Genomic DNA, 13223 nt, shown 5'->3' on the forward strand with positions numbered 1-13223 from the left:
GTGTCTTGATACTTTAACCTAATCGCTTCTCCACATCAGCCTTGTATTCTTTGAACTTGTCAAAGCATTCGGACTTGCTGCGCATTAGGTAAATGTATCCATATCTTGAATAATCGCTATGAAAGAGACAAAATATTCAAAACCTCCTCTTGCCTGGACAGACATAGGACCACACAAATCGAGTGAACCAACTCTAACACTTTGGCTCTATACCCTTGGCCTTGAACGACCTCTTGGTCTTTTATACATTTAAGTTGGAAAATTTTCCAACTCTAATGAACTCAAAGTCCATCGGCTATAAGCCTCAAATCCTACTTAAATTAATATGACCAAGTCTTAGATGCCAAAGATATGCTTGGTTCATTTCTCAAGGTTCTTTTCTCTTATTAGAATTAGAAGATGAGTTATAAATTTCCATGTTTTGCTTTGTGGAAGAAATTGATTTAAAATATACAAATTGCCAACTAATGCACCATGATAATTACTTTATTTCTTTTAATAACTACATCATTATCGAAAGAAAGAATATCCATCTAAAAAGTTTAGAAACTGAAATTAAATTCTTTCTAAACTGGTACATAAAGACAATTTCTTAAAACTAAATTTTTATTTCTACTAAAAGATAAGTAGACGTCTCCCATCGCAACCGCCACCTTAGTAGCATTGCCCATGTAGACGGTAATCTCCCTTCGAGATAGTCGCCGGGTTTCCTCGAACCCCTGCAAGAATTGCACATGATCAATGGCTCCGTATCACACACCGTGTCTTTGGTAGATAACACCGCTAAACATGTTTCAACAACTAGAGCATGAGATATACCTTTGTTTTGGTTCTTACGAGGACATTCCAATGCCTGACTGCTTGCGGATGAAGCACTTGCCCTTGCTTCTTCACCCAACTTTAAATCCAGACTGAGATTTATTCACTTTCTTTCGAACCAACTTGTTTCTTCTTCTTCTTCCTCTCGGTTTAGAAGTAGAACCATTTTCAAAAATGTGAATTTGAGAATTTTGACGAAATAATCCTTCAGCTTAGTTTACAAGAGTTCCCCTAATGAATAAATCCTCTTATTCATATTATAGTTCAGGTGGAACTGCTCAAAGTAGCGCTTGGAGGATCATATCGATCCGGGTTTCCCATCAATTTCTCCTCCAAGGATCTCAGATCTCGTTCGGATAAGCCATCATGTTTAGGATATGATCCCTTACAGGAGTACCTTGCATGGTGGTGTCATTATCTTTCTCATAGCTTCTTGTCTAGAAGCCCTATCCTGATGACCAAAGAGTTCCTTGAGATTGTTCATAATATCATAGGCTGTTGGTAAATCTTTATGCTGATGTTGCAATACATTTGACATTGAAGCCAAAATGTAACACCGCGCCATCTCATCTGCCTTTACCCATCTCTTATGATATTCAATCTCCTCTTGGGTAGATTCACCAGTGGGTGCATCAGGACAAGGTTCAGTCAGTACAAATTTATAGCTTTCAGCAGTCAGAACAATATCCAGGTTTCTTTTCCAATCTATGTAATTTGGTCCAGTAAGTCTATTTTATTGAAGTATAATGGACAGTGGGTTGAAAGTCTTCCTAAGAATCACAAATAACTTTTGGTCAGAACTCTAAATTTAGAATAATATTGATTCCTCAAACAATACTATTTTAAATTAACCAACACCTCATAACACCGTGAATTTTGTATACCACGTTAGTGTGGACGTATACAATTTTAACATTTGTAAAAGGAGGGTTTTAACCCATTAATTTTATTATCTTGTCAACCTAACTTTTTGACAAATAAAATTAATAGTTGGTATTATTTGGTCTCACAAATAATAACAGTGACTCCGTTGGGGAGGATACTATTAGATGTGTCTAAGTGTTCACCATTACTTGACACTAAGTCCATTAATAATATTATGCCCTTCCGCTGGGGAAGATCACACGCTCTTGATTAACTTCCTATAGTCATCCGAAATGGAAGTCTGCTAGTGATCCGCAAACAAGCTCATCCGCTATGGAGGAAGGCACTCAGCCAACGCGCAAGCTTGTTTGCATCACTTACAAACCAAGAATGGAGACCATGGGATTTACTTAAAATCCCTCTCCCACTTAGTTATTTACAAATGAGGAATTTTAACTATGCTAGCCTACTAAACTTGTAAACTAACATGACAGCACAAAATAAAAGCAATAAATAGAAAATCTAATTTTCAACTATTATGGCTTTTATCTTTAATTGTCCTCCGTGTGTTGTCATCCGAAGCTGCTGCCTTATTTGGCCACCGCCACCGGGTCTAACTGTCGCATCCATCTTACTCCGAGTTCCGCTGCGCCTTAGAAGGTTCCACGCTTGCAAGATTCGATCCATGACATAAATAGAATTTTACATTTTGATCCTATATTCCATAAAAGGAATGTACATGTATCTAGATCAAAATAAAATCCTAATAAAACTAAATACAGCTCCTGTATTTTAATACAATCATGCACACATATAAATTGCCCTCGACATGTCCAAGGGTCCAATCACACATAATTAACTAAAAGTCATAATAGTTGGATCCTCCATCCATAAAGTTAGCACATCCTACTATTAACCCGCCTAAATTATGTATGACATGTGCATAATTAAACTAAATACCAAATACAGAGGCAAAACCCTAGCTCGATACCAATTGTTGGTTGCTACTCGGAAAACCTATAGGTTCCATTGTACAAAATTTTGTACAAAGGTCTGAACCTTTTCCTAGCTACCATGTGTTCTTTTAAATTAAATTTTGATCGCCAGAACTTAACACGCTTGATCCAAAACTTAATCTATTTGTTCTTTAGGTTTTGACTTGGATCTCGGAACTTAACACGCTCGACCCAAGTCTCCTTAAGTTATTAATTCCATTAAATATTAATTTCATAAAAGGTTCCCAGATCGACGTGGCGAGGCACATGGCCTTCGGATATGGGAGCAACCACCACCGACTAGACAAAACCTTTAATAAGCTAATATTTAATTTCCTAAAATAACTTTAGGTTAACCAAAGAGAGCAATCAAATCACAAGGAAAAGAAAGAAACAAAGAACACAACTCGAAAAAATATTCGAAATTCTAGAACGAAGCCTCTTGTATTTGGTATTATTTCCATAAATAACTAGCATGATGGAAATAGAAATTACTAGTTATACCTTGTAGAAAAACCTCTTGATCTTCGTATTCCTCTTCTAACCTCAGACGCTGTGTGGCCAACGATCTCTGATGAAACCACCAACCACCTTCTTCTCCTCCAAGCAAGGTTCGGCCACAAAGGAAGAACTTTACCAAAGAAGAAAATCAAAATACTAACCAAGCTCCAAGAGATGCTAGCTTTCTCTCCTTCTTCTTCTTCTTCTCCAAGTAGTATCCGGCCACCACAATAACTCCAAGAAAGATGAAGTATTCGGCCATCACAAGAGGAAGAGAGGGAGAGAGTAATGGACGGCCACAACACCAAGGAAAAAGGGAGAGAAAATAATAGAGGTTGTGTCTCATGAAGGCACCCCTACCCCCTCTTTTATATTCCTTGGCCTAGGCAAATTAGGAAATTTATTTACAATAAAATTTCCTTAATTTCCTTGACATGATTTATTTGAGAAAAATAAAATAAAATTTCCCAAATAAACTCTAATGGCCGGCCACATCAAGAGGAAGCAAATTGGACAAGTTTCAATAACAATTAAAACTTTCCTTATTTGTTTCCGGAAATTTAAAAAAAATAAAATTTCTCTTTAAAAATCTCTTCATGGTTAATAAAAGGAAATATCTATAATTTTAATTTTATTAACATGTGAATAATTTTAAAGAGAAAATAAAATCTCTCCAATCTACAAATAAGGAAAGAGATCTAATCTCTTTCTTTAATCTTTGTAAATCTTTACAGAGAGATATTTTAATTTTAATTCTCTTTAAATTATATCTACCACATAATAAAATTAAAATTAAATTTCTTTTAATTTATTTTGGTCGGCCCTACTAGCTGGGTTCAAGCTAGGGCGCCACCCAATTTTATACCTAGGCGGCCCTAGCTTGATCCCGCTAGCTTGGCCGGCCCTTATTAGGTGGGTATAGAAGGTGAGTATTGATGGGTATAGAACTCTAAAAGAGGCTACGATAGGGACCGAGAGGAGGAATTGGTTTGGTCTCCCGATAAAATTAAGCATCCGTGTTCGCCCTTAACACACAACTTAATTTTATCAATGATAATTCATTCCACTAGCGAAGTATAATTGAACTACCGCACCAATCCCAAATTACATTTTTGGGCTCCTTCTTATTATGAGTGTGTTAGTCTCCCTGTGTTTAAGATATCGAATGTCCACTAATTAAGTGAGTTACTGACAACTCATTTAATTAATATCTAAGTCCAAGAGTAGTACCACTCAACCTTATTATCATGTCGGACTAAGTCCACCTGCAGGGTTTAACATGACAATATTTATGAGCTCCTCTTGAGGACATTATCAACCTAGTATCTCTAGGACACAGTTTCCTTCTATAATCAACAACACACACTATAAGTGATACCATTTCCCAACTTATCGAGTTTATTGATTCATCGAACTAAATCTCACCCATTGATAAATTAAAGAAATAAATATCAAACATATGTGCTTGTTATTATATTAGGATTAAGAGCACACACTTTCATAATAACTGAGGTCTTTGTTCCTTTATAAAGTCAGTATAAAAGAAACGACCTCTAATGGTCCTACTCAATACACTCTGAGTGTACTAGTGTAATTGTATAGTCAAGATAAACTAATACCTAATTACACTACGATCTTCTAATGGTTTGTTCCTTTCCATTTTAGTCGTGAGCTTCTGTTTATAATTTATAAGGTACTGATAACATCATCTTCTGTATGTGACACCACATACTATGTTATCTACAATATAAATTAAATGAACAACTACAAACAAATGTAGACAATTAGACCAAATGTGATTCTTTATTCATAATGAATGTTTACAAAGCTTAGGCTTTCAGTATACACTCCAACAGTCTCCTCCAATGAAGATAGTCGAGTCCGCAAGTCCTCATTTTCCTCGTGCAATTATCGTACCTCACTAGATGAGGAGGAGGAAGTAGGATGACCCCTGATTCCTGAAGCTCATATCCGCTCATACATAACTTTGGCATGAGAGCCAAGCCCGTAGAGGGATATCTTCTTCCTTCTACCGACGATATTATAATAAATGTCATTAACTGCGTCGGTGAAAAGAACTTTGACCCCTCTCCCTCTGCCCTAGGCTAAGACGCCTCAGCAACTCTAGTGGGCATTGCTTACTATGTCAAAATAATGATTTTATTAATCTCTACATAAAATCTACAAATATATTCATGAAATTTAATATTCATACATTAATTACTGAGGAACGCTGATCAACAAATTACTCATCTTTCTTCTTATTAATTTTGTTAATTATCTCTCAACAAGTGGGATGTCTCTGTAATTCAACAGTCTGTGTATAGAAAATATAAATACATTAAAACTAATAACAAAACACATGTAAAAAATATTTATATAATTTAATTTTAAGCATACCAAGTCAGAGGCTTCCTCCACAATCGAACGAGATCCAACAATATGCTTTGTGGATCCGGTGCTCGGCCCAGCAGGCTCTGAATTGCGATTGCTGTGTGCAAATGCTGAATTGTCTTGTCAATCCTGGCCAGCCCAAATGGCTCTCCAAGACTGCCAAACTGCATCAAGGACCTCGGATGGACTGGTGCTCCTCTGTCTCCACTTGTACAATATGTCCTTGTACAGTTTAGAGTAATAGACATTCTAAATTTTCTTGAATGTTTTCTCCTAGTTTTCTTCCCAAACATATCTCTTCTGTAACAATATATTTTGACAATTAATATCATGTTAACTACAAACAAGCTTCTATTCAAAATACTTACCAAAAATTCACCGTAATAAAAATTCTTCATATCCTGGTCTGTGAGCCACTATGTAGTACTACCAAGAGACAATTGTTCTTTAAACTTTTTAGATATATACGAGGCTACTTGATGACCATTTGGGACAAAATTGCATTGGAAAATATCATGTATTAAATATGTTTAATAATTAAAAAGAAGTTAACGTACTAAAAGAATTACTAAATATTTATTACTTTTCAGTCACCAACAACTTGCAAAACAATCTGGTTACCATATGGTCTTTGTGCTGGCTGCATGACTATATATGCAAAATCACAGTATAAGATATACACATTTGATATAATATTGTATTTTAACTAGGGAGATCAAAAAGAAATCATACAATATACCATAACATTGTTAATAATTTTTAATCACTTGAAGTCATTCTGAATCAACTAAATTAACATTTTGTAAGTTATCATCGCTAGACTTCATTGATACATCAACTTTCTCACTGCTAGATATCTCGTCATCATCTATTTCCTCGTAAGTAACATTAACATATATAAGTAATTATGATGTAGATTGTCTTTTTTGTATCAATTGAGTATAACTCCACTTCTTCATTTTGATATGCATCATTGTTTTGGGCAGTTATGGTGTTCGACATTTCTATGATTGACCGAGGCTTTTTCTGACACATTGCTAAATATTCACTAGATCTTCTTCTCTTTGTTGGGTACTCAAGATAGAATATCTTACCAGCTTATATCATAAAGATAAAAGACTCAAATTAACTTGTTGAATCTTTTGTTTACGTTAACCTTAACTAAATTATAGAAACGATATATTCTGATATATGTTCTTAGAGTTGGATCATACCATGAGCATCTGAACAATACACATTTTTTTAAAAGTAAAGCTGGATACTCAATCTCAATGATTTCCTCAAGTCTACCATAATAATCAAATTGAGTATCGCTATTGTTTATGGATCCTTTTACACAAACACCATAATTATATGTAAGTGTAAATTGTGTTGGACCACGTGAAATCTTAATCCATTAACATGATAACCTAAGTAAACTGTTATGTTATGGAGAGGTCCTGATGTAAAAATTTTTTAGTCTTTCATCTTGTACATTTGATATTCTAAGTCATTCACCTGTAACAGTAGTAATTATATAAATTAGATGTATATATAATATAGTTGCATTGTAATAAATAATTCAATCACTAACTTACATAAATTTGAAACCAATATGCAAATTCATCCTCTAACTTGGTCTCTACCTCACTTGTACTTATTGATGAATTTTGTAGATATAGTTGTTATTCGTACAAACAAGGTACTTTGAGGACATATTAGATAGCATGTCAAATATTTTTTAATACCGTATTATATTTATACTTGAATTATTATATTATTAATAGTTTGACCTCTTCACAGTTCAAGAGTATGTATGTCTTAGCAGTATGATATTCTTGTTCATTTAACCGTCTAGAAACAGTTGCACCCATTGTCTTACCATGAAACTTGAAAATAGAATGCATCTCTAGGTCTATTGGTTGAGTATCATTAGAATTTTGAGGATACTTACGATGTCTAATTTTCACATTATCAGCAAAATAATAAGAGCAGAAGAAAGTTGCTTCTTCAATCAAATATGCATTACATATTGATCCCTCAACTCTTACTTTGTTACAAATATTATTTTTTTAATCTCCTCAGAAATCTTTCAAATAGGTACATCCATCTGACCACCTAGTAATGTCTCATAAGGTAAATGAACAGGTAGATGTTCTATAGAATAAAAAAAACTAGGTGAGAATATTCGTTCTAGCTTACAGAGTATCATTGGAATGCCCCTGTAAAATACCGGAAAAATGACGAATAATGATAGGGGAATTTTCCGAAATTTTCTGGGAATTTTTCCGAAACCGTATGACTTCGGGTACGGGGATTAAAATTGGACACCGAGGAAGTCTATTTGGATTATCTCATTTAAATGAGGAAATGTTTGATTTTCCTTTTTAATTTCCTTTCTTTTTCCTTATTTCTTTCTTCTCCATCGCCGTTTCTTCCCCCAAACCCACGCCTTCTCTCTTCTTCCCCCGCCGATGCTGTGCCCTAACCGCAAGCAGCGGTTTCTTCTCCCTTTTCTCGTCTTCTTCCTGCTCGAGCCCTCTCTGCTCTTCTTGTGCCGACGCTGACCCCCCCGACAGACGCCGAACGCTGGCAGCCGGCTTTGCCGTTGATCCGCTCGAACAAACAACGCCGCCGACGCCCTCTCCGGTCTCCTCTTCGTCACTACCGCTCTCCCTTCCCTCTGCGCCGCTGCCGACCCCTGGTTTGGGCAACTCCAGCCGCGTGCCCTAGGTTTCTCTTCCTTTGTGTCGGCCAGAAGTTTCCAGACAGCTTATACCGGCCAAACAAGCTTGATTCCGGCTAGAAGAAGAGTATCGATTTGGGGGGGTAAGAAGTTGGTTTAGCAGATTATACATTAGTAATTTAGTCTAATGCTTAGCAGTGGATGTAATGATTTTATTAGGGTAATTGCTTTGGGAATCCACAGCTCCACCTAGCTCCGAGCATCATTTTGGTAGCAACTTCTCCGGCTGTGATTCAACAGAGGAGGGCAAATTAGGTAAGTTTTAGAAGTGATTTCAATTGTACCTTGGAGTTGGTTTGTTAATTGATGAATGTGTTATGTTTGGTGGTGGAAAATAATTTCTAAATATGAGTGTGGATCGGAGGAAATGGTTGTGTTGATTTGAGATGCTAGAGTTACTAAGAAATAAATTTAATAGAGGGATAAATCAGATTTAATTGATGATTAATTGTGTTTGTTTATAGGATGAATTTATCCTTGCTGTAGTTACACATAAAATGGAAATTTGGAATAGTTAGGGTTTCTGGTAAATAAGGATTTTGGGTTTAGCTATTTTATTTACAAATAAAACTTGGCTAAAGCGTACGATTTATTACAGAATGTTGATTTGAGACGAGCATCTTGACATCGGATTGGACCGGATATGATCCTCTTATCGGAGGCGGGTACCTTGACTTATCTTTTTGATATGTCTTGTTGATATGTCTAGTAGATTATAGCCTTTAGTAATAATTATGTTCGTCCTTGTTTCGGTACGTCACTACCGGATACTCGTTACATGCTTGTTTGTTCACCTGTTATGCATTTTATGCTAGTACCCATATGATTATATATATGCTCAGTGAGGTAGTGACATACCATGCTTGTTATGTTTAGGACCTAGGTTTTTGATATCCTATCTGAGCTGTGTACTTTAGATCTTCGTATTTAACCATCGATATTACGGTACTCATTTTATATATATGGATATGGTTATATTGATCAGTTTATTGCTATGCTTAGTGTCATGCATCATGGTTGCATGCTGCGCGATTGTCGGCTCCACTATGGTTGAGCACATCGTCAGTTACATGTACTGCACACACCACCACTCATGGAATAGTGGTATATCAGGCAGGTGGTGGACTCTGTTTAGCTCCGTTGGTCCGAGGACTCGGCGTGGTAGCCGCGAGCAGCTTCTGTTTGGCTCGGCATTTAAGCGTAGCGTGGTAGCCCTGACGGTGGACTGTTGGCTCCGTTGGTCGGTGACTCAACGTGGTAGTCGGCAGAGATACCTCCCCGTCATCGTACTAGGAGATGAGAGCATTGAGCTCCCCATTTATGATTTGGGGTCAGAGGAGACAACATCCCGTCCATTCGGTCACTCATCGGATATAGTGATGGTAGAGTGCACGGTTGACTCTACCCACTCGGTCTCACCATTATGTGTGATAGGGGTGACCATGACGCATCATTGGCATCATACGCATTTATGCATTTACTACTTGTGTTTGCACTTATATGCTACATTTGGATGGATGCATATGTTTGACATGCATCTGAGTTTATGACACTTCTAGTCGATGACCGATTATTCGATAGGTGGCCTGGTGAGTCAGACTCTTCACCTTTTCTATTATGCATTACCTTCTTTTGTTACTGTACTCCATAGTTATTACTTTTTGTTATAGTTTACTATACATGTCAACTAGGTATCTGCTGAGTTGTTGAACTCACCCCCGTGGACACTATCTTTTTCAGGTACTAGGTTATTTATGGAGACGCTTGGAGTATCCTGGCTGCCGGTCCCCACGTCACATCAGAAGACCTGTCTCTGCCTTTGTTTATCATTATTTTTTGTATATGTATTTGTGTACTTAGCTTTGTGTTCCGATTTTGTGTTCGGAGTGTTGTTTTGGTTGTGTGGTGTAAGCCTAGCCGGCTAGCAGTGTTTTATTTGGTTTTGTATGGGCTTGTATTTTATGTTTATCCGCTATATTGGTTTTGTTTCAGCCGTGTAGGCTGATGATATATATATAACCGCGTGGTTGTGTGTATATTCCAGCCGCCTGTGGCTGATGTATATTATGCCTGTAGAAATGCTTCAGATTGTCACCCGTACAGGGGAGGTGTTGCCGAAATTTCTTCGGACAGGGACTCCTCTGGGGTGTGACAGCCCCTCTGAAGCCGAAGCATATCTGGTGTTATAATAACACTTGAAGTCAAATCTCTAAAAAAGAGACTCAATTCTATAAGTGCTTGTCAAATATTGTTAGGATGTAGGTCATGGAATGCTATTGAAATTAGTCTTTGCATCAACACGTGACAATCATGACTCTTCATTCCAAATATTTTTAACCTGTTCGTATCAACACGGTGAGATATATTCGAGGCATATCCATCAGGATATTTAATTATTTTCAAACAAGTACATAATACATGTTTACCTTCTTTGTCTATTGTATAACATGTTTTCAGATATTTACCAGTTATTCATTCTGATGTAACTCATGTTTGTTTACTAATTGTCTTAATTTCTCACATGATTTTGTTGTATCTTTTGTTTGTTCGTGAACATTCATCATAGTATTGAAGATGTTATTGAAGAAAATTTCTTAACATACATCGTATCTAAATTATGTCGAATGAGTAAATATTTTCAATATGACAACTCCTAAAATATGCTTCTTTTCCTCCAACCACACTAGTTTACTCTAATAATGTACTTATTTATATCATCAGAACCATCCTGATATACTGGTAGAAATTCATAATTGTCAATTTCATCAAGAACTTCTTCACCTGATTTTGATATTAGAGGAAGTTTCCTAACCATTTTATTCCTTTTAAAAAATTTTCTTATTTCTTCTGAATGAGTGATCAACTAGTAATTTTTTTTGATAATTATCAAACCAGAATATCTTTTCTTTGCAAGGCAATGAAAATGTATCAAACTCACTCATATAATATGGATATGTTAACCTGTCAGTCGTACTCTATCCTGACAATATTAAGTATGCTGAAAAATCACTAATCATTTATAACAAAGCAACATGCATTGTAAAGTTTGATTTATTTTTAATGACATAAGTCTCAGACCCTACATTCCATAAATAGTTCAACTCAACAATCAAAGGTTGTAAAAAAATATCTATTTACCCTTTTGAATTCTGAGGACATGGAATAAGCACAGTAAAAAACATGAATTCATCTTTCATGCACATCTGTGGAGGTAAATTATATGACATTAATATAACTGACCAAGATAAATATTATTATCTATAACTTTCAAATGGCTGAAATCCATCTGTGGAAAGTCTAAGTCTCACATTACATGTTTCAAATGTAAAGGAGGAAACTATTATATTAAGATGTTTTCACGCTGCTGAGTTACAAGGATGACACATTATATCCCCTTCAACATGATTTTGATGCAACCTCATGTGGTTGCTATTGCGGTAGATGTATATAAGTGTTGGAGCGTAACAGTTAACGGGAAGTAATACATGACTTTCAAAGGAATATTTTTCTTCTTCTTCCTAGACATGTGACTACTTTAATTATAATGAGGGTGATTGCACATTCTACATTCCATCAATTCGCTATCTTAAGATTATGCAATTATTGATACAGCAATGAATCTTCTCTACTGATAAACTTAAATCTCTAACCAATTTCTTTATATTGTAGAAGTTATCAGTCATGCAATTATTAACGGGGAGCAACTCTGACATCAATTGACACATTTCATTATAACTTCGTTTATAGAAATGATGTTCTTCCTTCATGTTCAGTATAATTTTGCAATAGCTGATAGTTGAGAATTGTTGGTGTGATCTTATTCCAGACATTATTTACTTTTGATGTTTAGTTAAATAAGTTTAAGTTAAGCAATGTTGGTGATCTAACATAAATGTTGAGTAAGCAGATACAAAAGAAAGCCCAGGTATGAAGACTTAGTAAGGAAAGTCCAAGAAGATAGTCTTGCGGATGAAGTCCCGGAGGTGCAGCCTCTTAGCGAAAGAAGACTTAGTATGATGAAGCCGAAGGAAGAACTTGAAGGCAAGCGCAAGGATGAAGAGTCACGGGCTCGGAAGCATCCTAAGGGCATTAGGTTGATGGAAGATACTTAAAGGTATAAGTCTAGGCTAAGGGTTTGTTTCAAGTATGAAAGATCATGTTTGAAGTGCTATACTCTTATATTAAGAGGTACTAGTCGACTGGTACTTCCACCAGTCTACTGATACCTGGTTCTAAAATGAATAGAGTTGCGACCGGCTACTAGTCGACTGATACTAGTACCAGTCGACTGGTATAATGCTGTGGGAGTACCAATGACGTATAGAATCCTCACAGATTAAAGTAGCAATTACTTGCTACCAGTCGATTGATGAATACATTAGTCAACTGGTGATCGGAGTTTTCAGTCTCAAGTATAAAAGACTTGAGAGCTTGGAGAAAAAATTCTTTTGAATGTAAAAAAAAAAATGTGGTTAAGCTTTCCAAGTGATCTCTAAGCTTATACAACTTTCAATCTTTTCTTCCTGAGCTCATCTCTCATCTTGTACGAGGAAGAAATCATCTTGTAAAGATTTCTCCACCTTCGTTCTTGATTCGAGAAGGAGAAGATCATAGTGAAGCTTGATTGTGTGCGCACATATTGGATTAGTCATCTCAAGGAGGTGGAGATCAAGTAAATCGATGAGTTAACATTGCCTTCTCATTACTTCATTATTTCATTGTTATTTTTCTTGATTCCGCTAACAATTTCTAGGTACAATTCGAAGAAAAGCTATTCACCCCTTCTAATTGGATGCAAAGGTCCTAATAAGAATGACCAGAAGAAATGTCTTTCCATAATTCTCTCTCACTGGCCTTCAATATATCATACATTTTCTGAACTTCGAGCGTAGGTGTTTCCTCTATATTCGATTAATCATATGCAT

The sequence above is a fragment of the Zingiber officinale genome, chromosome 5B (genome assembly GCF_018446385.1).
Source record: "Zingiber officinale cultivar Zhangliang chromosome 5B, Zo_v1.1, whole genome shotgun sequence".
Classification (NCBI taxonomy): domain Eukaryota; kingdom Viridiplantae; phylum Streptophyta; class Magnoliopsida; order Zingiberales; family Zingiberaceae; genus Zingiber; species Zingiber officinale.